The sequence below is a fragment of the Protopterus annectens genome, chromosome 6.part1, assembly GCF_019279795.1.
Source record: "Protopterus annectens isolate FY-2018-M chromosome 6.part1, PAN1.0, whole genome shotgun sequence".
Classification (NCBI taxonomy): Eukaryota; Metazoa; Chordata; order Ceratodontiformes; family Protopteridae; genus Protopterus; species Protopterus annectens.
The window spans coordinates 26,723,230-26,749,749 of NC_056738.1; the positions used below are offsets into that span (position 1 = coordinate 26,723,230).

General features: G+C 46.2%; 1 non-coding gene across 1 annotated transcript; it reads right to left on the bottom strand.

Annotated features, from left to right (window-relative positions):
- Window positions 1–13,643: 13,643 nt before the first annotated feature.
- On the bottom strand, window positions 13,644–13,719 carry LOC122805712. The gene has a single exon (XR_006365420.1). It is a non-coding gene; the product is annotated as a small nucleolar RNA R38 (small nucleolar RNA).
- Between the last annotated feature and the right edge of the window lie 12,801 nt (window positions 13,720–26,520).

The window sequence follows — 26,520 nt, forward strand, 5'->3', positions numbered from 1 at the left end:
CCTTTTCTGTGCGTTTTCAATTGATCTTCAAAAAGCAAAATAAAAAAATAAGTTATGTACTCACCATAACGTTCCATCTGAGTAGTTATACTTCATTTTGTCTTCGACCTGTGGGTGCCGGATCCAAACCAACAAGTTCACTAGCATCTGCTCCAAGCTCCTCCCCTTACCCATAATACACCTTCACTACCTTCCAACCCCCAGATTGAGTTTACTCCCACTTATACTGAGAACCTGACCTGAAAAATACCTTATACACCTAAAACTTCAGCCAAACAGGCTGTCCGTATGGTAAGGCCAGGGGGAAGGAGGGAGGGACGGTTGAAGACAGATGAAGTAGAACTACTCAGATGGAATGTTATGGTGAGTACATAACTTCTTTATCTGAAGTAGTTTACTTCATTTGGTCTTCAACCTGTGGGACAGAGTCCCCAGCTACTAAACTCCTAGGTGGCCCTCATGGAAGGATATTCCGGAGCACCACAGAACCAAAGGATTCTCTCCTTCTAGAAATCAAATCCAATTTGTAGTGAGAAATAAAGGTATGAGATGAGGACCCAGTAGCTGCAGAACAAATATCATCCAATGAGACTCTCGACCAAAAGGCCACATAAGTAGCCATTGACCTAGTGGAATGAGCTTTCACCTGACCTGGAGGAGACAAACCTCTATTCTTATAGACCTAAAGGATGCACAAGGAAATCCACCTAGTGATATTGACCTTCGAGACAGATTTACCCAAAAAGGGTTTAGAGAAGGACATAACAATTGATCAGATTTATGAAAGGTTCTAGTCCTGTGTAAATAAAATCATAACTGTCTATGAACATTCAACAAATGGAGTCTGTATTCCATTTTGTTAGCAGAATTTGGAAAGAAAACAGGTAAGTTAATGGTCTGATAACTTGTGATGCCACCTTGGGAAGAAAGAACGAATTGGTACGAAGGGAAACCCTATCCTTATGGAAAATCATATATGGAACTTTAATAGGCAAAGTTTGCAGTTCTGAAACCCTTTTAGCACTAGAAATGCTGTTTTCCAAGACAAAAACTTAAGATCCGTGGTTGCTGCAGCTTCAAATGGTTGAGCAACCTTAGCTTGAAGAACCACAGTAAGGTCCCATGGAGGAAAAGGATCCTTGATCTGGGGTGTAATAGGAAACTACCTTTAATAAAGGCTTTACACAGTCTGGAGGAGGCTAGAGAAGCAGAATTCTCACCCATATGAAAATAAGAGATGGCAGCTAACTGAACTTTGATAGTAGAAGAGCTTGTTCCTTGTTGAAAAATATTTGCTAGGAAGTCGAGAATGGCAGAAACAGGAGCCGTGAAAGCATCTAAACTCCTTTGAGAAGCCCAAAAGGAAAAACATTTCCATTTGCTGCAGTAAATCATCCTGGTGGAAGATTTGTGAGCTGCCACCAGAATAGACCTGACTGAAGAGGATAATCCAGGAGTTCTAGCAATTAGGGGAACTGGAGCAGCCAATCCATGAGCTTCAAACTGTCCAGGCTCAGATGAAGAACCCCTGAGGGGTGTGAAATATGATCCTGAATGGGATCCAAGATCCAAGATCCAAGGTGGAGCCAGAAGATGAGACCAAATGAAGGGAAACCATAACTGGCGAGGCCAAAATGGGGCAATGAGGATCACTTTGCTCCCCAGTCGACAAGCTTTCTGTAGAAAGCTCAGAATAAGAGGTACTGGAGGGTAAGCACACAGAAGACCAGGAGGCCAAGCATGGACTAGAACATCTCTGGGGGACTCCCCCGGCTGGGGGTTCAGAGCAAAGAACTCTCTGCACTTCACATTGGAAAGAGATACGAAGAGATCGTAGCAAGGCTGACCCCACTCCAGAAAGATCTGCTCCGCTACTGAAGGATTCAGAGACCACTCGAAAGGCATCAGTATAGTTCAACTTAACCTGTCTGTTAGGATGTTGGACCATCCCGGAATGTGTGTTGCTATAGAAAGAGACCGGTGGAGATCACCCATTCCCAAACTCTCATGGCCTCACGACAAAGGGGGTAAGATCTGGTCCCTCCCTGTTTGTTGATATACCAGACCAACATGTTGTCTGATTGAATTGCAATGGTTCCCAGAGGAAGAAAGGCATAAAAGGCCTGCAACGCCAAAAGGACCGCCCTCATCTCCAGAACGTTTATATGCAAACTGGTCTCAACAGGGGACCACAGGCCTTGGACTGTCCTGCCCAAACAATGCCCCCCCACCCAAGTTGGGAGGCATCCGTGGTCACTGTGGCTTGGACAGGAGCTTGAACAAAAGGTCGCCCCTCCAGGATTTCCACCAAAGAAGGGACGACCTGCAGACTTGACTGAGGTGTATTGGATACGATAACGGAAGATCCAACAGGGATCACTCCACCGCTAGAGTCCACTGTAGTACTCGCATGTGTAACCGGGTGCATGGAAGAAGCATTATGGTTGCTGCCATTGAACCTAGGGCCCACAAAACTGATTCTGCCAAGGGAAGATGAGAACAGTAGATCAGGGAAAAGTACAGTTGTGTACACTTACCATAAATGAAGATGTTCGAGTGTATTCACTGTTGCAGTCATCACACTTTGGTTATCTGCCTGCAGGTAGCTTTCAGTCGGTCCGAATACCAGGGACTTAGTATTTCTGCATCGGTTGCTGTCGCTCCAGGACTGACGTCGGGTTATCAGGGGTATAAAAACAGGCAGCCAACACCTTTACATCAGTTTTTCTTGCCCCAAATGTCAGGAGCCCTCCATTGGGAGCTAAGTTGTGGTGGAGGAAAACACCACCAGTAAAAAGTAAATACCAATACCCCAGAAAGGGTGGAGTAAAATACACAGAGAGATTACAGAGAGAGAGAGAGAGAGAGAGAGAGAGAGAAAACAGGGGGTTGGAGGGAGGGAGGGAAACCAGGACTGCAACAGTGAATACACTCGAACATCTACATTTATAGTAAGTGAACACAACTGTACTATGTTCTTCGTGTTTCACTGTTGCAGTTATCACACTTGGGTGGATTCCAAAAGATGAAGAAGGGTGGAGGCAGTCAATAAGAGTTAGGGCTGGCTAGAATGCCCTGCAGGACTGCCGTTGCAAAGCCTGCCCTGGATTTGGAGAAGATAGGCAAATGGTAGTGCTTGGTGAAAGTGTGTACTGAACTCTAGGTAGCAGCTTCCAGGATATCCCTGGTAGGGACTCTGCTGAGAAATGCTGTAGAGGTAGATGTTACCCTACTGGAATGTGTTCTGCACCCATGCGGGGTTGGTTTCCCATGGTGCTTGTAGGAGAAATGGATGCAATGTGCTATCCATTTTGATATTGTTTGCTTAGAAATGGCCTTGCCCTTTGCCCCTGTTGCAAAGCTGACTAGTAACTGGTCTGATTTTCTGAAGGGCCTAGTCCTATCCAGGTAAAATCTGAGCTGTCTGTGCACATCCAAGGAGTGCAGGATCCTTTACCCTTTATTTTGAGGATTAGGGAAAAAAGGTGGGCAAATGTATAGATTGATTGGGAGCCACACTGGACACCACTTTAGGCATAAGGGAAGGGTTTGTCCTGAGAGAGGCCCTGTCAGCATGGAAAATAATGAAGGGTTCCACAACCATAAGTGCTTGCAATTCAGACACTCTTCTAGCTGAAGCGATGGCTAGAAGCAATGCTGTTTTCCAAGAGAGGAATTTTAGTCTGCTGAGGCTGCAGGCTCAAAGGGTGGAAGTGTGAGCTTTTCCAGTTAAATGTTAAGGTCCCAAGCAGGGGTGGATGCTCTCCTTGGTGGCCTTAAGTTGTTTGCCCCTCTCAGGAACTGTTTGATAAGAGGTTGTGAGAAGATAGGTGGCTCAGTGTTGCAATAAGCCAAAATGGCTGAGGCATGTATCTTAATGGAAGAGAAGGACAGGCCTTTGTGGAGTAGAGCTGCTGAGTAATCCAGGATTAAAGGTAAGGAGGGCAGACTTGTGTCCTCTCCTTTAGATAGACTCCAGGAACAGTACCTTTTCCACTTATCCACATAGGATTTCCTTGTACTGGGTCTTCTGGCTTCAACAATGATGTCAAGCACCTGTTTGCTTAGAGCTGTTGGGGTAGGATTCAAGGGATAAGCCAGGCTGCAAGATTTAGGGTTTGCAGTTTATCATCATCTTCTTTCAGCTTTTCCCGTTAGGGATCGCCACAGCGGATTATCTGTTTCCATTTCTTCCTGTCCTCTGCCTCTTGCTCCGTTACACCAACCACCTGCATGTCCTCTCTCACCACATCCATAAACCTTATCTTAGGCATTCCTCTTTTCCTGTTACCTGGTAGCTTCATCCTTAACATCTTTTTCCTAATATACTCAGCATCCCTCCTCAGCACATGTCCAAACCAACGTAATCTTCCCTCTCTGGCTTTGTCTCCAAACCTTCCAACCTGGGCTGACCCTCTAATATACTTATTCCTGATCCTGTCCACCCTCATCACACCCAGTGCAAATCTTAACATCTTTAACTCTGCTACATCCAGCTCTAACTCCTGCCTTTTTGTCAATGCCACTGTCTCCAATCCATATAACATAGCTGGTCTCACTACCCCCTTGTAGACCTTTCCTTTCACTCTTACTGGTACCCGTCTGTCACAAATAACTCCTGACACTCTTCTCCACCCACTCCATCCTGCCTGTACTCTCTTCTTCACCTATTTTCCACACTCACCATTACTCTGAACTATTGATCGCAAGTATTTAAACTCATCCACCTTCACCATCTCTACTCCTTGCATCCTCACCATTCCTCTACCCTCCCTCTCATTTACACACATATATTCTGTCTTAGTCCTGCTAACCTTCATTCCTCTTCTCTCTAGAGCATATCTCCATCTCTTCAGAGTCTCCTCCACCTGTTCCCTACCCTCACTACATCTCACAATGTCATCTGCAAACATCATAGTCCACGGGGACTCCTGTCTGATCTCGTCTGTCAACCTGTCCATCACCATTGCAAATAAGAAAGGGCTCAGAGCTGATCCTTGATGTAACCCCACCTTCACCTTAAATGCATCTGTCACTCCCACAGCAGACCTCACCGCTGTCACACTACCCTCGTACATATCCTGTACCACTCTTACATACTTCTCTGACACTCCCAACTTCCTCATACAATACCACAACTCCTCTCTAGGCACCCTGTCATATGCTTTCTCTATGTCTACAAAACCACAATGCAACTCTCCTTTTGACCTTCTCTGTATTTCTCCATCAACACTCTCAGAGCAAACATCGCATCTGTAGTGCTCTTTCCTGGCATGAAACCATACTGCTGATCACTAATCATCACGTCCCTTCTTAACCTAGCTTCCACTACTCTTTCCCATAACTTCATGCTGTGACTGATCAATTTAATCCCTCTGTAGTTACTACAGCTCTGCACATCACCCTTATTCTTAAAAATCTACCCCTCCTGCTGAGGTAGCAGAGTAGGGTTCTGGTGTAGGTACCATGGTGGCACCAATGTCAGGCTGCGCAGGAGTGGGTACCAGTGCTGGTGTGGCCAGTCTGGGGCAATTAGAATTGTCCTCGGTCTGTCCTATCTTATATTGAGTAATATTCTTGGGAGAAGGGGCAGAGGTGGTAATGCATAAATTGAGAGATTTACCCACTGAAAGGATAGGGCATCCACTTTCCAGGCCTTTCTGTGAGGGTTCCTGGTGCAGGATCTGCTGAGCTGTTGGTTGTAGGGGGAGGCAAAAAGGTCCACCTCTGGGGACCGCTATTTCTGAAATCAGAAGGTTGAAAGTGCTGGGCTCTAACTGCCACTTGTGTGGGTCTAGGAGATTTCTGCTTAAGTTGTCTGCCAGTGAATTTTGTTTGTCTGGCAGGAATTGAGCTTGCAGATGGACTTGCATGTCCAAGACCGTATTCCACAGGGCCATGGCCAACCTGCAAAGTGGGTAGGAATGGGTTCCCTCCTGCTTGTTGATGTACCACATAACTGTGGTGCTGTCTGTTTTTATTAGCAGTTGTCCTGGAAAGAGTAGGGATCTGAAAGCTGTCAGGGCATTCTGCACAGCTAGCATCTTTTTTGGTTGATGTGCAGATGAATTTGACTTGGGCTTCAGTGGCCCTGAATGCATTTGCCATCCATGTGTGCTCCCCAGGCATAGTCTGATGCATCTGTGGTTAGGGTCTGGGTGGTATGGGGTTGAATAAAGGGCAGTCCCTTGTTGTGGTTGCATGCTGCTGCCCACCAAAGAAACTCTGTCCTTAGACAGGGTATGGTAGGAATGATAGTTTCCAGGTCCTGAGAATGTTGGCACCAAAGACTTTAAGTACCATTGAAATTTCCTCATATGCAGTCTTGCATATGCAATTAGCAGTATACATGAGGCCATGAATCCTAGGGCCTGCAGTATTTTCCTTGTGGATAGCTGGGTTCTGGTGGCCATTTGTTTGAAGTTGGCTGTCAGATAGACTTGTCTTTCTAAAGTGAGGAATGCCATCTGGGATGTTCTGTTCAAGCTTGCTCCCAGGAATACAATCTTTTGAATGGGTACCAGTTTTGATTTATTTTCGTTGATGGTGTACCCCAGGGAAGTGAGAAGGTTTTTCACAAATGTCAGGTGCTGCAACAGCAATTCCTGACTGTCAACCTGAATCAGGCATTCGTCCAAGTACGGTTAAATTTGGATATTTCTCTGCCTGCAGTATGCACTGGCTGGAGCTAGGCATTTTGTGAATGCTGTGGGAGCAAGCCAAAGGGAAGTGCAGAGAATTGATAATGCATAGATCCGGCCCTGAAACGTAGGTACTTCCTGCATGACTCTCTTATAGGGATGTGTAGATAGGCTTCTTTTAAGTCTAGGGTGACTAACCAGGCATCCTTGGCTAGCATAGGTAGAAGCTGTTGCAGCGTAAGCATTTTGAATTTTGGTACCACCAGGAAGGTGTTGAGAATTGAAAGATCTGGGATTGGGCGCCACGAGCCCTCTTTTCTGGGTACTAGGAAGAGTCTGGAATAGAATCCTTGATCTATCTGTTCCACTGGAACCAGCTGAATAGCTCTAATGGAGAGCAGGGATAGGACTTGGTTTTGTGCCTCTGACCACTGGTTTGGAGGAAGGTCTGAGAACCCTCTTTGGGTTGGCAGTGAGTGGAAGTAAAATTTGTACCCCTGGGATACAATGTTGAGGACCCATCGGTCTTTTATGATGGACATCCATTTTTTTTGCATGAAGGGCAAGTTTTCCTCCTAGGGGCACAAGCAATTGGGCAGAGGTGGAGAGTGCAGCAGAGAAGTCATTGTGATTTATTTTCTGTAAGGAGGTGGCTTACCACTCCCTGCTTTGGGGGTGCGGGCACTCCATTGCTTAGATCTCTGCATACCCTGAGACTGTAGTTTGGGTGGTCTGTTTCCCCTGGGTCGGGTCTGAGATGGCCTGGAGGGGGCTGGAAAGGACCAGTGTTTGGAGGGGCAATGCCTACTGAATCTAGGAGGTTGCACTTGTAAGATTTTTTTAACAGTCTGCATAGACTTAGCTTTTTCTTCCATCTTTTTAAGAACCTCTTCTGCTCTGGTGCCAAACAAACTGTCCTTGTTCAAAGGAGTGTCTAGTAACTTTGATCTGACATGGTCTGGCAAGGTCTGCTCCTTGAGCCAAGCATGTCTTCTCAGTACAGAACCAGTGACTGCTGCCCGGCAAAATGTTTCTAGGGCTTCAAAGCCACACTGCAAAGTATGCTTGCTGACTTGGCTTGCAGAGTACATAAGCTCCTGCAATTCTTCATTTTCTGCACAGTCTGTAAAGGTTGCCACTTTTTGTTTAATAAGTTCCATAATATGTTGCTGGTACTTTAGTATGTGAAACTGACAATTCAATGCCCTAATAGCAAGAGTTGCAGAGGTATATACCTTCTTAACCCATCTGTCCAAAGCTCTGGAATCCTGTCCGAAGGTGTGGGATTCTTGGCTGTAGTTGCCTTGATACCTTTAGGCCCCTGGGAAATGATCTCTGGGTCAGCAGTAGGATTCTTGAAAATAAATTTGTGAGTGTCAGGTAGTCTGTAGTACCTGTCTGGTTTTCTAGAGGCAGAAGGTAAAGTATCAGGAGTAAGACTGGATTCCGTGAAAATATCATCAACAACTTCCAGGGCAGGGGGTATTGCTAAAGGCCTGTGCTGTGGCAAATCTATGAATTCTCCAAGTCTCTTTTTGGTCAGAGGATAGTCTTGGCATTCCCAGTGGAAATGCTCTCTTAAAGTATGTAAGGTTTCATCAAAAGAAAAATCCTCTGGAGGGAAGGCAGAGGGACTGGATTCCTCTGCATCTGAATCTTCATAAGCAGATAAGGGCATGTCTTCATAATCAGACACCTCAGAGTCATTGGACTCCTGGTCTGTTGAAGCTGCAGGGGACTGGTCTCTTTTCCTCTTAACAGGGGAAGGCTGACTTCCCCTAATCAGCATAATAAGGTATTCTGCCATTCTAAGCATTTGCCATTGTGGCATGGGAGCAGGTGCATGTGCTTTTGTTGTCGGTTTTCTAGGCGTAGCGCATACTCTTGGCCTAAGAAACACGGTAGTTTTAGATAAAAAAACTCGTCAGTTTGAGTCGAACATTGGTAGTGAGAAGAACTGCCTCAGAATCCAGTGCCTGCACAGCAACTCTGGACCCATCCAAGGTAGAGACATCCACAGGCTCCATAGCCAAAGAAGAGTCTCGTAGCATACTGGACTCTGAATGGTTCTTGGTAGAGGCCTGCGAATCCACTGAAGTGGGCATCAGGGGCTGCAAAAGCACCTGAGTACCGGTGAACTGGCAACTAGCTTAATGGAAGAGTCATCGGCAGCTTTGGACCTATGCAGTCTGTCTCTGTCTTTATCCTTACATTTTTTTCAGAATATCCGTAGTTGGATGGCTTACCGAAGCCATTTAAGAATACGGAGATCAACAGCGAAAGAATTTAGTGACAATGAGAGCCCAATGATGAATGGTTGGGGCATTTAACAAAGCACAAAACCGACAGCGAGGTACATCGTGGTCTGGGCCAAAACAGGTGATGCAGTAAGAATGAAAATCTGTGTGGTATTTGCTTTCCACAGGCATGACAATTGTTAACTTTTTCTGACATCGGTTAGAGCAAGAAAAAAGGATCCCCAATGTGGTACTTAGCTTTAGAAGACTTCAGGATTATTCAATTCGTAAACGAAAATTCCAGTAGCGGCCGACATGCACTTGCGAACTGCTTCTGCTTCGGGCTCCTTGGCAAGAAAGACGGATGTAATGGCATCAGCTGCCTGTTTTTATACCCCTGATGACCTGACGTCAGTCCTGGAGTGACAGCAACCGATGCAGAAATACTAAGTCTCTGGTATTCGGGCTGACTGACGGCTACCTGCAGGCAGATAACCCAAGTGTGATGAATGCAACAGTGATACACGAAGATCATGCATCCTTAGGTTTTGAACTCTCTCTGTGGTCAGAAAGATTTTGTACTTTTGTGTGTCTATCCGAGCCCCAATGTAGTCTATCACCTGGACAGGATCTAGAAGAGATTTGGATGTGTTGATTGTAATCCCCAAGTGAAGTGCAAGCTTTAGGAAATAATCCCTGTTTTGACCAAGTAGATGCCTGGTGGGAGCAGTGAGGAGTCAATCATCCAGGTACAGGCCGCTACTACCGGCATCACTATGGTGAACACCCTGGGGGCTGTGGTGAGATCAAAGGTTAGGGCTCAAAATTGGTAATGATCGACTCCTAGCCGGAAGCAGAGGAACCTCCTGGAGCTTCTGTGCATCTTTATGTGATAGTAGGCATCCTGGAGGTCTAAAGAGCACATCCGGTCTCTCTCTCTTGCAGGTATGGCATAACGGAATATTTCTTTGGCAACTGACAGGTTTAGGGTAGGTAGGTCCAGAATGGGCCTTAAGCTCCCCATTTTCTTTGGCACCAAAAAGAACCTGGAGTAGATGCCCGATATGGGCTGATCTGGGGGGACAGGTTCGATGGCTCATTTCTCTAGCAGCTTGGAAATTTCCTGTGCTGCTGCCTCCCTTTGCATGGGTGGTATGTCCGGGCAGTGTTTGGGAGGTTTGGAAGGAACCACAAAAGAGACTGAGTATCCTCTGGATATGATCTGAAGCACCCAGCGGTCTGATGTTATGGACTCCCATGCCACCAGTTGCAATGACAATCAACCCCTGACTGCCTCCAGAGTAGAAAACCCCTCAGGGTTGCTGCCCAGGCCTGTCCGAGAATGGTTCTTGAGGCCCAAATTCCTCGGACCCCCTCTGCCTCTGGTCAGCGTCTATCCTGTCCCCCTCTACCTCTGGGGGAAGAAAAGCCCTGAGTGTCCTGGGAATACTGAGACTTCCGGAGCCACATCTTCTTTTGCCCTCACTGATTCCAGGAAAAGGATCTTTTAGGGTTCGAGAAGCGGATTCCAATGGCATATTCCCATCTTTCTCACTCTGGACCAAAGTTTCTTGACAGTCTTACCAAAAAGGGTAGAGCCGTCATGGGGGGGGTTGGCAAAAGACGCCTTGAAATGTTCCGAAAACTGATGATTTGAGCCAGGCATTGCGCCTAATGGACACGCCTGACCCAGCTGCCCTAACCACTCCTTCAGTAGCATGTGAAAGGAGTCACATGGACATATTGGAAACTGCTTTTAAAGTGGCCATCCTCATGGAGAATGTGTCTTTGTCCTCCTGCGACATGGACTTAGGGGGAGACTTGGCCATTTCCTTGACCAGGTTGCACTGTAGTCTAGTAACGTGGGCCAGGTAGTTCAGTGCCCTGATGGAAAAGTTCGCTGGCACATAAACCCGCTTCCCTAAGCAGCCCATCATCTGGGACTCTTGGTCGGGGGGATGAACTGAGGAATTCTCCTGGGCTAGTTCCTTTTTAGTGGCTGCTGCTACCACCATAGTGTCTACAGAGGAGCCTTTGTTCCATGCTGGTCTATCTGAGAGTGGACTCAAGATTTTGTCTGGACATTTTGGGATTGGTTCCATGGTGTCTGGCTCCTTCCAGGCCCACGAGGTGACCAGGTCTACCAGAGGATCTGGGGAGGGGACACCCAGGAAGGAGATGGGCCCATGCCAAAAGCCTCCAGGAACACAGATTCATTAGAGGAAAGTTTGGGGGTGGACCAACCTCCCCGCTGGTGTAGGATTTCCATGATGCCTCCAAAGGAGACATCCTCGGGAGGTGATCTGGGAGAGCCTTCCCCATCATTCAAATCTGTGTCCTTGGTGAGGGACTCGGGAGAATCCAAGTGCCTCCTCTTACACGTATGTTTGCAAGGCACGTCTCTGGTGGGGCTCTCCAGGGGGAACTCGCAAGCCACTTGTTCCTCATGGGGAACCACCTGAGGATCATCGAGCACGGGCTGTCCCCCTGGTAAAATGATGAGATTCATAGACAGAGCAGAGGGAGTTGGGGCGGAGTCAGAGGAAATAGTCAAGGGTCTCGATCCAGTGGAGAGAACCCTTTATACCATGAACGCTGAGGGAGAACGAGCCCCCTGGGCCACCATTAAGGAAACCACTCTTCCCGGATCTGACAAGAGAATCGGAGTTGGGCCTGAAGTGGACAGGGCTCCGAGGGGGGGGTCTTGGCCCGACAACATCAGAGCCAATGGAAAAAGTTCCGCTCCCTTGGATGTGACACCCAGGCTCCGGCTCAGAGAGCCACTCGGATCTGAACTGGTCAGATTAGACATGCTCCAAGCAGCTGCTGGCATCAATGAGACAGGTACCGTTGGCGCTGACCCCCTGACTAAGGCCATCCTTGGATCCAAGTACTCTGAACCCGGTGGACAGATCAGAGAAGGAGAAATGGGTGTGAAGAAAGGAAGCAAGCTTCCCCCTTCAGAGGGGGAGGGGACTGGCAAGACTCCCATCTGAATATGAGTACGAATAAACCTCCTCATCATTTTATCCATGTCGACTTCAGATAAGCTTCGGGTGGACCTCTACGAGGCCACGGACTTCGACCTGGTCGAGAAACTGAGGCCCTAGATGGTGGTTGTGGCTCCTCCAGCTCTGGGGAAAATCCCTGAGATTGGAGCCAAGTGGAGTCACGGATCCTAGACTGACTCTTGGTGGGAGTAGAAGCAGAAAGGTCTGGGGACCTTTTACGTTTTTCTGGCCTGTGCTCTCTCTCCTCCTCTCTGCCTCTTCTGGGCTCCACTTCCACAGGCTTAGAAATGGGAGGTTGAGTCCCAGCCTGGGAGGGAGGAGAAGAAAAGACAAGAGAGTAAGGAGAGGCAACTACAGCAGCCACTGTGACCAAAGCAGTGGAAGGGGCAGTTGCCTCAGTAGTGGGTAGATGGCCTTTCAGGGCCAACTTAGCCAGTCTATCCTTAATAGCACGGGGATTCAAACCCACACAAATGGTACAGTCTGTACTTAAATGCGCTACACCCAAGCACATAATGCAAAGTGTGTGGCCATCGGCTGGTGACAATTTGTAGTCACACTCAGTGCACCTCTTAAAGACTGGCTTGGAGTCAGCCATGTCTCTATAGAAGAAAACAGCTCACACAACAAGAAAAGGAAAAAAAGAGAAAAACAAACTATTTCCTACTCAAACCCACTCACCACACACTCAAAGGCACACAGAAAGCTGAGGGGGGAAGGGAAGCAACACACTAACACTGATAGACTACAGAAAAAGCCCTAAAACACGATGCACCAGTGAGGGGAGGAGGAGTGGGAACCTACACTAACAGCTAACACTCAAACTATGAAAAAACTACTTACTTATCAAAAACCCAACTCACAAACTCAGAGTTCAGGATCACGATGCTTCAAGCAAGATGCAGTAAACGAGATCTGGGGGTTGGAAGGTATTGGAGGTGTATTGTGGGTAAGGGGAGGAGCTTGGAGCTCGGAGCAGATGCTAGTGAACTTGCCGGCTTGGATCCGATACTGATCCAGTACCCACAGGTTGAAGACCAAATGAAGTTAACTACTTCAGACCCATAACTTCTAATGTTAATGGAAACAAGATCAAAAGGCTTCATTGACTCAAAGAATGCACCCACTGAGCAAAGACATCTTTAAGACCCTAGGGCACAACTTATTAGCACCCCGGTCCTATAGCTTACCCAATACATGAGCACACAAGGTCAGCACTGTAAGCCCATGGACACATTTCTGTCTTAACCATTTTCCCCTACAGACAAGGCTAAGAATATATTTGTGCAGTACAGTCTACAATAGAAAACATTTACCTTGAGATTAAACTACTTTGCCCACCATGTTCCAGTTTTCCTACACTGGACTTTTCAAGGCAGGCTTACCAAGACATCTTCAGCTCAGCTTCTTTTCCTTTCAATATTCTATTCAAGCTACAAAAAAAAAACTTGCTTTAATAAAATAATAAAAAGTAGTCACACTGAAATCAAAAATACACTAACTAGGTAGACATCTCAGAGAATTTGGTCTGGAGTGGTAAAAAGCTGTAATCTCAACATACCCATGCATAACCGAAAATGTGCAGGTGAGTCCTTATACTTGCACTTAGAGTCTGTGTTGGTTGTCCCTGCTCTTATCACATCTCCATCCTGCAAAAAAAAAAAAAAAGGAAAGGAAAGGAAAAAACACACTATGTAGTGTGGCCTACTAAGCAAAAAGAAAAAAAAACTCAACATTAAACAATACCAAGAAAACTGAGCCCTCAGTAATCCACAGTTCTCTACAACTGATTTTTTCAGACAGGGATAACTCTACTCATCATTAGCTCAGTTTCCATTCAAGTGCACCGTCGAGCCAGACAAAAGTTGAAGTTAATACTTACCACAACAGTAGATATCCTTTTCTTCACTCTTGCAGTATTCTTTACATAAGGGATCGCCTGCAAAGGATAGCCCAATGACCATTCAGTATACCAAAGCCTTTAGGTCTTACAGCCACTCAAAGTCACATATATGCTACACGCATAAGGACTTGGGTGTAACGGTGACTAAATACGCAAACACTCATAACTGAAACACCCTAGGAGGAAAAGAACACCTTCAGGGACAAAAGAGAACCTGTATATGCAGAAGGAAAATAATGACCCCTTGGCCAGGAGGGCAACAAAAATACAAGGCAAGAGCTATAACAGAAGGGGGGCGGGGGTTGTCTGACTGAATACTGCAACATTGAGGAGAAGGAAATCTACTGTTATGGTAAGATTCTACATAACTGCACTATGTCCTTCCAAATCACTGTTGCAGTATGCTTTACATAAGGGAGAGTAAAAGAGCTAAGAAACAGCCTGGTGGGAGAAAAGCCTAGAAAAACTCTTTACAAACCCAAGCAGGACAGCCCTGGCCCCGAACCTGCCCTAGCCCTGGAAATAACATTGAATTTATAATGTTTAGTGAAAATATGAACAGAGGACCAAGTATCAGTTTCAAGGATGGAGTTGGTATCCAAACCCTTGAAAAAGGCACCAGAGGAGGTAACTTCTAAACCTACCACCCTAGAACACAAAAAAGGAAAAAAACTAAGGGTAATGCTGCTCAATGCCAGAAGTCTAAATCTCAAAATGCACGCACTCGAGGCCCTTCTCAGTATGGAGAACATCGATGTCTGTGCTGTGACAGAAACCTGGTTCAAGGCTCCTGAGAGCACCCCAGCGCTATCAGGTTTTACCTCATATCATGCGTTCCGGCCCCAAAATCCGGAAAATACCAAGAAAGGAGGGGGGTATCCATATTCATCAAGGACACCCACACCTCAAGACTGGTGGCAACGCACGATGCATCGGAGACCATCCAGGTGCAATTAACCATAGGCAAGACTGCTCTGCAAATTGTAGCATGTTACAGGCCACCCTCACAAACTCAGGAACCTCACATGGCCTTCCTGAAAACACTAGAGGGGATAAATGTATCACCAAACACCATCATACTAGGTGACTTCAATTACCCTAATATAGACTGGGAACACTACTCAAGCCCAAACACCCTAGCCCAAAGGTTCCTGGAATTCATAAACTCAAATGCCATGGAACAACTAGTCACCATCCCCACAAGAGGAGATAACATACTTGATCTCATCATCACGAACATGGGAGCACAATGTTCAACACCAGAAGTATACCCCTCACTGGTGAGATCAGATCACAGACTAATCTCGCTGGAGGTCCTCATCCCACCCCCACCTGAAATAAAAAAGACCACAGTAAAGAACTTCTCAAAAGCCGACTTCACACTTCTAAAGACTAGTGTGGTCTCCTTTAAGGCCCCCGAGCCGGCGGAAAACAGTACTCAAGCCGCTGAATCACTTACAAATGCCTTCTACCAGCACCTGCAGGACTGCATGGATAAGGCAATCCCAAGCAAAACAAAGACTCTTTGTACCAAAGGAAAGCGTCCAGTCTGGTGGACTCCAGCCATAAACAAACTCTACAACAAAAGGAGGAAGCTACTACAAGATAGAGCAAAATCCTTAAAAGGTAAGACACCCTTGATCACTATAAGTAAAAACTAAGAGCTCTCATAAAATCATCCAAAGCAAATTTCGAGAGAAAAATAGCTAAAGACTCAAAAGACAATCATAAGGCCTTCTTTAGCTATGTTAGAAACCTGGGAGGAAACTCCCAGATATGCTCAGAACTAGTTCAAAATGATGTGAAGATTACTGATCCTACAGACATTGCCAACATACTGGCTGACAGGTTCAGTGCAAACTTCTCCCCTCCCCCCCAAAAGGAGAGCAATCTATATCAAACGATTGCCGCCCCCCAGACATACCCAGCGCCCAAATGAGAACTGCACACTCCAAAGCAAAAACACAGCATCCATGGGACCTGATGGTGTCCCCGGCTGTGTGCTCCATGAACTCAATGAGGAATTAAACCCACAGCTAGGACAGCTGTTTAATCAAAGTCTTACCTCTGGATACATACCAGGAGTGGCGCACTGCAACTGTGGTCCCACTTAACAAAGGCGGTGCCTCCACCGACCCTGGAAATTACCGCCCATTAGCTTGACAAGCCTTATCTGCAAAGCCATGGAGAGGATCATAATGGACCTCATAAATAAAGACATAGGGAATTTGCAGACTTTGGATCCAACCCAGTTTGGCTTTGTCAAAGGCAGATCATGCCTTTTAAACTTGGTTGACTTTTGAAACAGTCACCAAAGCCATTGATGAGGAAAGGCAGTCCATACAGCCTACCTCGATCTGGCTAAGGCCTTGATACAATACCCCACTCGGGTATCATTGAAAAACTCATCAGCTTAAATGTTAACCCATACATCACAAGATGGGTTGCAAACTGGCTGAGTGACAGAACCCACAGGGTCAGAGTTGCTGGCGCCATGTCAGACTCAAAGCCTGTCACAAGTGGTGTCCCACAGGGCTCAGTCCTGGGCCCACTCTTGTTTGGCATCTACTTTTCAGTACAAGCAAACACAGGAGGGTTATGGCTGACAAAGTTTGCAGATGACTGCAAACTGGGCGCCATAGTAGAAAACACATCTGACACAGATATCCTTCAGAAGGGTCTCACAGAAACGGATAACTGGTGCCAGAGCCATGGCCTAAAGTTAAATGCCAAAATGCATAGTCATACCCTTCGGGAAAAACAAGGTTACCCCTAGCTACCAAATAGGTGGCAATCCACTGAGCACAGAAGTAGTTATCAGGGACCTGGGGACCCAGGTTGATAGTAGTCTGTCATTCGACACCCATGTAGCTAAAGTAGTTAGGAAGACCTTCTACATTGCCCACCTTATCATGAAGGGATTCTCATCTAGATCAAGGAGGTCATAGTCTCCCTTTACTCATCACTCATCAGACCAATGATTGAGTACAATGCCCCATTCGGAATGTATCTGACCCGACACTTGCAGCAGCTGGAGAGGCCACAAAAGTTCCTCACCAAAAGGATAAAGGGTCTCAAAAATCTGTCCTATGCTGCCCGACTGAAAGAACTCCAGCTCTATTCAGTCGCCACCGCTTGCTCAGAGGTGACCTTTGCCTAACATACAAGGCCATGTCAAACCCAGATTTGATGAATATGCTTCACCTCAAAAATCTAGATCCATCAGAGCCACAAGGGCGGAGACTTAAACCTCGACACGGCTATTAATAGGACGTGCTGGAGGATAGATTCATCACCCAAAGACTCCCTATGCTGTGGAACAAAATCCCAGTACATGTGAGGCAGAGCACCTCGCTGGCCTTGTTCAAGAGAAATCTTGACCAATGGATGGGAGATCGCAGATATACCCCAGGGATTACCTCAGTGTCACTGCTCGACAGAGGCACAGCAAAATAATGGGTATAGTTCCCCATACTAAAGGGGTGGCGTAAGCCACAAAACGATGGGCTAGGCTTGTAAATGCCCTCGGGCAGATAGCCTAGTATGAACCTATGAACCTATGAACCACCCTAGCAGAATGTGCCTTTAAAGAAGAAGCAAGACATTTCCCATGAAAAGAACAAAAGAAAGTGGCCTTAAAGATCTAACAGTAATTTAAATAGCCAAACCCAAAACCCAGGGATAAAAATAAAATGTTGTTCAAACTTGCAAATTACCTTTGTTTTCTAAATTCCAGAGATGCCTATGCAAATCCAAAGTGTAAAGAACCTCCTCAATGGCAGACTGCGGAGAAAGAAAGATGAGCACTGATTAACAGACAACTCATTGGCTACCTTGCTCATACAAGAAGGATTAGTTCAAAGAAACACCCTGTCTCTGAAACTAAAAGGAGGAATAGCCACAGGAGTCTGATGTTAAGACATTCTCTTAGCTGAACTAAGAGCCAAAATAAGTCTTCCAAGTACAATGTTGCAAGGAAGCTAAAAAAGCAGGCTCAAAAGGAAAATGGGTCAATTTTTCAAGTGTAAAATTGAGGTCCCAAGGTGGCGGAATAAACTTTCTGGAAGGCCAGATATGAAGGATGCCTTTAAAACATTGCTCGACTTCAGAGGCCACATGAGGACTTAAGGGCAGACAAGTAGAAACTGCCGATAGGTGGGCTTTAACTGAAAAATATGCCAACCTAGCATGGAGCAAATCACACAAATAACAGAACTAGCGGAATCTCCATGGATAGGGGATCCTGATTGTAAGAGGGGTGCCAGACAGGCGATCTTTTCCATTTGGACATGTATGAATTCTGATACTGTGTTTCCTAGCCTCCCACAGAACCCACAGCACATCCTCAGAAAAGAGGTGTAGAAAAGGGATAAGCGATACCCTGTTTTCTGTGAGAAGATTCATGCAGTGAGGTAACTTGGGGTGATTGCCCCTGGCCAAGTGAGAGAGAAAAAAAAATGTGGAACCAATGCTGTTGCGGTCAAAAGGGAGCCACCAGCAAGATTTTGGGAGAGTCCTGCCTGATTTTAAGCAGAACCGGTGGCAGAGGAAGTGGGGAAAGGCATACCAAAGCATTCCCTGCCAAGGAAAAGATAGGGCGTCCACTTTCTAAAGTCAGAGGACTTGGGACAAAATAGAAGAAGTTGCCTGTTCAAAGGGGGAAATTTAAAGATCTCAGAAATAGCCCACCGATGGACTATGTCCAGGAACACATCTCCGTGAAGCATCCATTCATGAGCCTGTGTTCTGGACGTGCTCAGACAATCTACCACTAGATTGTGCTCTGAGGAAATGTAAACAGCCTGAAGAGTCACTTGATACTTGAAAGCTAGATCTCAAACCTGAAGAGCTAGTCTGAAGAATCTGAAGACAGGACCTTGTGCTCCCCTACTTGTTGACATACCATATCACAGTGGTATTCTCTGTAAAGACTGAGTGGCCCAGCATTGAAAAGGGCATGAAATCCAGTTCTTAGGCTACTCCTACCTATAATCCCCTTGCACAGGATGAGTTACCTCAGGTCAAGTTTGCCTTATGTTACAGCACCTGAAATTATCCTCAAGACAAAGGAATAAGAATTAACTCAGTTGGCAAATAATGAAGAAAATAATGCAGACTAGCTAAATCTTCGGAGTTAAGGCAAATTCAGCCAGATCCTGCCTAGGAAAGTATAACTGTAAAAGAATAGTTGTGTAAAATCTTACCATAACCATAGATGTCTTTTCTCTTCCATGTTGCAGTATTCATACTGTTGGATTTCCAGCCCTCAGGCAACCAGTTGGCTCCTTATACAAAAGCTTAAGCCTGGCTGCCGTAGGTGCATGGGACATCAGACGTAGGGCCATAAACCTTGGAGTATAAATGTGACATCGGCACGCACATATCTCAGAACTTGAAGCCCAGAGAAGAGACTATAAGGCCAAGGAGAAGCAAAAGCAAATGTCCTTGCAAGGCTGCAATGAGTGGCCTGCAGTGAGGGTATACCCTAGAGAAGATAGAGGCTATCAGGGAGATGGAGGGTGGGAAGGAATACTGCAAAATGGAAGAGAAGGACATCTATGATTATGGTAAGATTTTACACAACTATTCTATGTCCTTCTATTCCCATGTTGCAGCATTCATACAGTGGAAGAGTACCACAGCTAGGAGGAATGTTTGGAGGTGGCAGAGGTGGAAGATTCTAGGAATCCTTGCAGGATTGCCCTGGCAAACCCTGCTCTGGCCCTAGAGACCTGGTACAGTTTGTAGTGCTTGGTGAAAGTATGGACTGTGGACCAGGTGGCTGCCTCCAATATGGAAGTTGTGTCTAGTCCTTTCATAAAGGCCTTGGAGGTAGCCATGCCTCTGGTAGAATGCACTCACACTCCTTGAGGCAATGGTTTGTGATGATGAGAGTAGCAAAAAAGGATGGATTTTCTGATCCAGGAGCAAATAGTTTGTTTGGGGACTGCCTTACCCAAGGACCTGGGATGGAAAGAGATGAAGAATTGTTCAGATGTTCTGAAAGACTTGGTGTTGCCCAAGTAGAATCTCATTTGCCTATAGATATCTAGGGAATGGAGGCTCCTCTCCATGGAGTTAGGAGGATGGGGGTAGAAGGTGGTTAGGTGAATGGACTGGTTTAAGGAAAGCTCATTAACTACTCTGGACATAACGGAGGGGTTAGTGCTTAGGAAATCCTGTCATTACGGAAGGTGGTGCAAGAAGGGCAAGCCATCAGGGCCTTAATTCAGACACTCTTCTAGCAGAGGCGATGGCCACTAAAAGGATGGCTTTCCATGTGCACATTTGCAGAAATGTTGTGCTGGCTGGCTCAAAAGGGGGTAGGGTAAGCTTTTCTAGTATGAAGTTGAGATCCCAGGGAGGAGGAATGGGCTTTCTAGGTGGTCTGATGTGTAAGACCCCTCTCAGGAAAAGTTTTACATTCAGTCTAGAGAGAAGAGGCAGCTGTAAAGGCAAGCATGCAGAAATGGCTGAGATGGATTTTGACAGAAGAGTAAGTTAGTCCCTCCTTAAGGAGTCTGAAGGTATAGTCCAGGACCAGGGAAAAATCTGCTAAAAATGGGTCCTTATTTCTCAAAGAACATAATTTCAAGAATCTCTGCCATTTAGACAAGTAGTTTTTTCTAGTTGTTGGTTTCCTGGCCTCTTTCAGGACAGAGAGCATGTCTTCTGAGTAGTGTTGTCTAAAAGGGATCAAAAGTTGATCACCCACAGAGTTGGTTGCAATAGAGACAGTTGTGGGTGCAGGAGGGATCCCTGTTGCCGAGTTTGTAGGTCCACTTGGTGGGGTAACTTGTGGTGATTGCCCATAGCTAGTGAAAATAGAAGGGGGAAAGTACAGCTGTGTATACTTACCATAAATGTAAATGTTTGAGTGTATTCACTGATGCAGTATTCACACTTGGGTTATCTGCCTGCAGGCAGCCCTCATTCAGCCCGAATACCAGAGACTTAGTATTTCTGTGTCAGATACTGTTGCTCCAGGACTGATGTCAGGTTGTCAGGGGTATAAAAACAGGCAGCCGATGCCATTACATCAGTTTTTCTTGCCCCAAATGTCAGGAGCTCCCTCAAATAGGGCGCTAAATTATGGTGGGGGAACCACCACCAGTAAAAAGTAAACACCAATACCCCTGAAAGGGTGGGGGTAAAAGGCATAGAGAGTTTAGAGAGAGAGAGGGAGAGAGAGAGAGAAAGAAAAACCAGGGGGCTGGAGGGAGGGAAACCAGGACTGCAATAGTGAATACACTCAAACATCTACATTTTTGGTAAGTGTACACAAGTGTACTATGTTCTTCATGTTTCACTGTTGCAGTCATCACACTTGGGTAGATTCCCAAAGCTGAAGAAGGGTCAAGAAGAGTTAGGGCTGACTAAAATGCCTTGCAGGACTGCTGTTGCAAAACCTGCCCTGGATTTGGAAAAGATAGTCAAGTGGTAGTGCTTGGTGAAGGTGTGTACAGAACTCCAGGTAGCAGCTTCCAGGATGTCCCTTGTAGGGACTCCACTGAGAAATGCTGTAGAGGTAGATGTAGCCCTAGTGGAATGTGTTCTGACCCCCTGTGAGGTTGGTTTCTCATGGTGCTTGTAGCAGAAATGGATGCAATGTGCTATCCATTTAGAAATTGTTTGCTTTGCAATGGCCTTGCCCTCTGCTCCTGCTGCAAAGCTGACTAGTAACTGGTCTGATTTTCTGAAAGGCTCAGTCCGATCAAGGTAGAATCTGAGCTGTCTGTGCACATCCATGGAGTGCAGGATCCTTTCCCCTTTATTTTGAGGATAAGGGAAGAAGGTTGGCAAATGTATGGACTGGTTGAGAGCCACACTGGACACCACTTTGGGCATAAAGGAAGAGTTTGTCCTGAGAGAAACCCTGTCAGCATGTAAAATAATGAAGGGTTCCATAGCCATAAGTGCTTGTAGCTCAGACACTCTTCTAGCTGAAGTGATGGCCAGAAGCAAGGCTATTTTCCAAGAGAGGAATTTTAATTCTGCTGACGCTGCAGGCTCAAAAGGGGGAAGTGTGAGCTTTTCCAGTACAAAGTTAAGGTCCCAAGCAGGGGTGGGTGCTCTCCTTGGTGACTTTAAGTTGTTTGCCCCTCTCAGGAACGGTTTGATAAGAGGGTGCGAGAAGAGAGGTGGCTTAGTGTTGTAATGAGCCAAAATGGCTGAGGCATGTATCTTAATTGAAGAGAAGAACAGGCCTTTGTGGAGTAGATCTGCTAATTAATCCAGGATTAGAGGCAGGGAGGGCAGAGTTGTGACCTTTCCTTTAGATAGACTCCAGGAGCAGTACCTTTTCCACTTATCCACATAGGATTTTCTTGTACTGGGTCTTCTGGCTTCCAGAATGATGTCCAGCACCTGCTTGCTTAGGGTTGCTGGGGGAGGATTCAAGGGATAAGCCAGGCTGGAAGATTTAGGGTTTGCAGTTGCTGATGCAAAATCTGTCCCTCCTGCTGAGAGAGCAGGGTAGGGTTCTGGTGTAGGTGCCAGGGTGGCACCGATGTCAGGCTGCGCAGGAGTGGGTACCAGTGCTGGTGTGGCCAGTCCAGGCAATCAGAACTGTCCTTGGTCTGTCCTGTCTTATTCTGAGTAATACTCTTGAAAGAAGGGGCAGAGGTGGGAAGGCATAAATTAAGAGATTTGCCCACTGAAAAGATTGGGCATCCACTTTCCAGGCCCTGCTGTGAGGGTTCCTGATGCAGAATTTGCTGGACTGGTGATTGCAGGAGGAGGCAAAGAGGTCCACCTCTGGGGTCCCCCATTTCTGAATCAGAAGGTTGAAGGTGCTGGACTCTAATTACCACTAGTGGGTCTAAGAGATTTTTTGCTTAAGTCGTCTGCCAGTGAGTTTTGTTTGCCTGGCAGGAATTGAGCTTGCAGATGGACTTGCATTTCCAAGGCCATGTTCCACAGGGCCATGGCTAACCTGCAGAGTGGGTCAGAGTGGGCTCCCCCCTGCTTGTTGATGTACCACATAACTGTGGTGTTGTCTGTTTTTATTAGTAGTTGTCCTGGAGAAAATAGGGATCTGAAAGCTGTCAGGGTATTCTGCACAGCTAGCATCTCTTTTTGGTTGATGTGCAGATGAATTTAACTTGGGGTCCAGTGGCCCTGAATGCATTTGTCGTCCATGTGTGTTCCCCAGGCATAGTCTGATGAGTCTGTGGTTAGGGTCTGGGCAGCATGGGGTTGAGTAAAGGGCAGTCCCTTGTTGTGGTTGCATGCTGCTGCCCACCAAAGAAACTCTGTCCTTAGACAGGGTATGGTAGGAATGACGGTTTCCAGGTCCTGAGAATGTTTGCACCAAAGACTTTAAGTACCACTGAAGTTTCCTCATATGCAGTCTGGCATATGGAATTAACAGGATTCATGAAGCCATGAACCCTACAGCCTGCAGTATTTTCCTTGTGGATAGCTGGGTTCTGGTGGCCATTTGTCTGAAATAGGCTGTCAGATAAACTTGTTTTTCTGAAGTGAGGAATGCCATCTGGGATGCTGTGTTCAAGCTTGCACCAGGAAATACAATCTTCTGACTGGGCACCAGTTTTGATTTGATTTCTTTTCATTGATTGCATACCCCAGGGATGTGAGAAGGTTTTTTACAAATGTCAGGTGCTGCAACAGCAATTCCTAACTGTCTGTCTGAATCAGGCAGTCGTCCAAGTACGGGTAAATTTGGGTATTTCTCTGCCCGCAGTAAGCAATGGCTATAGCCAGGCATTTTGTGAATACTCTGGGAGCAGTGGATAAGCCAAAGGGAAGTGCAGAGAACTGATAATGCATAGATCCGGGCCTGAAACGTAGACATTTCCAGCATGACTCCCTTATAGTGATGTGCAGATAGACTTCTTTTTTGTCTAGGGTGACTAACCAGGCATCCTTGGCTCGCATAGGTAGAACCTGTTGCAGGGTAAGCATTTTGAATTTTGGTACCACCAGGAAGATGTTGAGAATTGAAAGATCCAGGATTGGGTGCCAAGAGCCCTCTTTTCTGGTTACCAGGAAAAGTCTGGAATACAATCCTTGACCTATCTGTTCTGCTGGAACCGGTTGAATAGCCCTGATAGAGAGCAGGGATAGGACTTGGTTTTGTGCCTTTGCCCACTGGTTTGGAGGAAGGTCTGGAAACCCTTTTGGGGTTGGCAGAGAATGGAAGTGAAATTTGTACCCCTGGGATACAATGTTGAGGACCCATCGGTTTTTTGTGATGGACATCCAGTTTTTTGCATGACGGGCAAGTTTTCCTCCTTGTGAGTTTTTTCCGTAGGGAGGTGGCTTACCACTCCCTGTTTTGGGGGTGGGGGCATTCCATTGCTTAGATCTCTGCATACACAGAGACTGTAGTCTGGGTGGTCTGTTTCCCCTGGGTCTAGTTTGAGATGGCCTGGAGGGGGCTGGAAAGGACCAGTGTTTTTAGAGGCAATGCCTACTGAATCTAGGAGGTTGTACTTGTAAGAATTCCTTAACTGTCTGCATAGATTTAGCTTTTTTTCCCATCTTTTTAAGAACCTCTTCTGCTTTGGTGCCAAACCAATTTTCCTTGTACAAAGGAGCATCTAGTAACTTTGATTTGACATGGTCTGGCAAGGTCTGCTCCTTAAGCCAAGCATGCAGTACAGAACCAGTGACTGCTGCCCTGCAAGATGCATCTAGGGCATCAAAGCCACACTGCAATGTATGCTTACTGACTTGGCTTGCAGAGTGCATAAGCTCCTGCAATTCTTCATTTTCTGCACAGTCTGTAAAGGTTGCTACTTTTTGCTTAATAAGTTCCACAATATGTTGCTGGTACTTCAGCATGTGAAACTGACAATTCAATGTCCTAATGGCAAGAGTTGTAGAGCTGTATACTTTCTTAACCCATCTGTCCAAAGCTCTGGAATCCCTGTCCGAAGGGGTGGGATTCTTGGCTGTAGTTGCCTTGATACCTTTAGGCCCTGGAAAATGATCTCTTGGTCAGCAGTAGGATTTTTGAAAAGAAATTTGTGAGCATCAGGTACTCTGTAGTACCTGTCTGGTTTCCTAGGGGGAAAGGGTAAAGTATCAGGAGTAAGACTGGATTCCATAAAGACATCAACAACTTCCAGGACTGGGGGTATTGCTAAAGGCCTGTGCTGTGGCAAATCTAAAAATTCTCTGTCTCTTTTTGGACTGATGATAGTCTTGGCATTCCCAGTGGAAAGGCACTCAAAGTATGTAAGGTTTCACCAAAAGAAAAATTCTCTGGAGGGGAGGCAGAGGGAATGGATTCCTCTGCATCTGAATCCTCATAAGCAGATAAGGGCATGTCTTCATAATCAGATACTTCACAGTCATCGGACTCTTGGTCTGTTTAAGCTGCTGGGGACTGATCTCTTTCTCTTAGCAGGGGAAGGTTGCCTTCCCCTAATCAGCATAATAAGGTCTTCTGCCATTCTAAGCATTTGATGTTGTGGCAAGGGAGCAGGTGCATGCCCTTTGGTCATCGGTTTTCTAGGCGTAGCACATACTCTTGGCCTTAGAAACTCTGTAGTTTTAGACAGAAATGAAGTTGTGGGTTTGAGTCGAATATTGGTAGTGCGAAGTACTGCCTGCTAAGCGGCTCCGGACCCATCCAAGGTAGACACATCTGCAGGTTCCATAGTCAAAGAAGAGTCTCGTGGCATACCAGACTCCAAATGGGTCTTGGTAGAAGCCTGTGAATCCATTGAAGTGGGCATCAGGGGCTACGAAAGCGCCCGAGTACCGGCGAACTGTCGACTAGCTTAACAGAAGCATTGTTGGCAGCTTTGGACCTATGCGATCTGTCTGTCTTTATCCTTACGTTTTTCTGGAATATCGGTAGTCGGATGGCTTACTGAAGCCATTTCGGAATAAGGAGATGGAAAGCGAAACAATTTAGCAACAATGAGAGCCCAATGATGAATGGTTTGGACGTTAAACAAGGCACAAAACTGACAGCGTGGTACATCGTGGTCTGGGCCTAAACAGATGACACAGTAAGAATGAAAATCTTGGTGTGGTATTTGCTTTCCACAGGCAAGACAATTCTTAACTTTTTCTGATATTGGTTAGAGCAAGAAAAAAGGGTCCACAATGGGGTACTTAGCTTTAGAAGACTTCAGGATGATTCAATTTGTAAACAAAAACTCAGGTAGCGGCTGACCGGCACTTGCAAACTGCTTCTGCTTCAGGCTCCTCGGCAAGAAAGACTGATGTAATGGCATCGGCTGCCTGTTTTTATACCCCTGATGACCTGATATCAGTCCTGGAGTGACAGCATCCAACACAGAAATACTAAGTCTCTGGTATTCAGGCTGACTGAGGGCTACCTGCAGGCAGATAACCCAAGTGTGATGACTGCATCAGTGAAACACTAAGAACATCCAGTGTTGTCTTGGCCAATAGGGAGTCGCCAGCAAGATTTTTGGGTGTTCCTTTTTTGATTTTCAGAAGGACTCTGAATTAGAGGGAAGGGCAGGAAGGCTTATAGGAACATTCCCTGTCATGAAAATCTGAATGCATCCACTCTCCAGGCTAGAGGTGAGCGTGTCTTGCTACAAAATTTGTTCATTTGTCTGTTCTGGGGGGAGGCAAACAGCTCCAGCTGTGGTGTGCCCCACTGGTGGACTATGTGTAGGAAGGTATCCCTGTGCAACATCCATTCGTGTTGCAGAGATATAGTTCTGCTGAGTAAGTCCGCTTGCTTGTTTTCCTGACAGGGGGTGTATGAAGCTTTC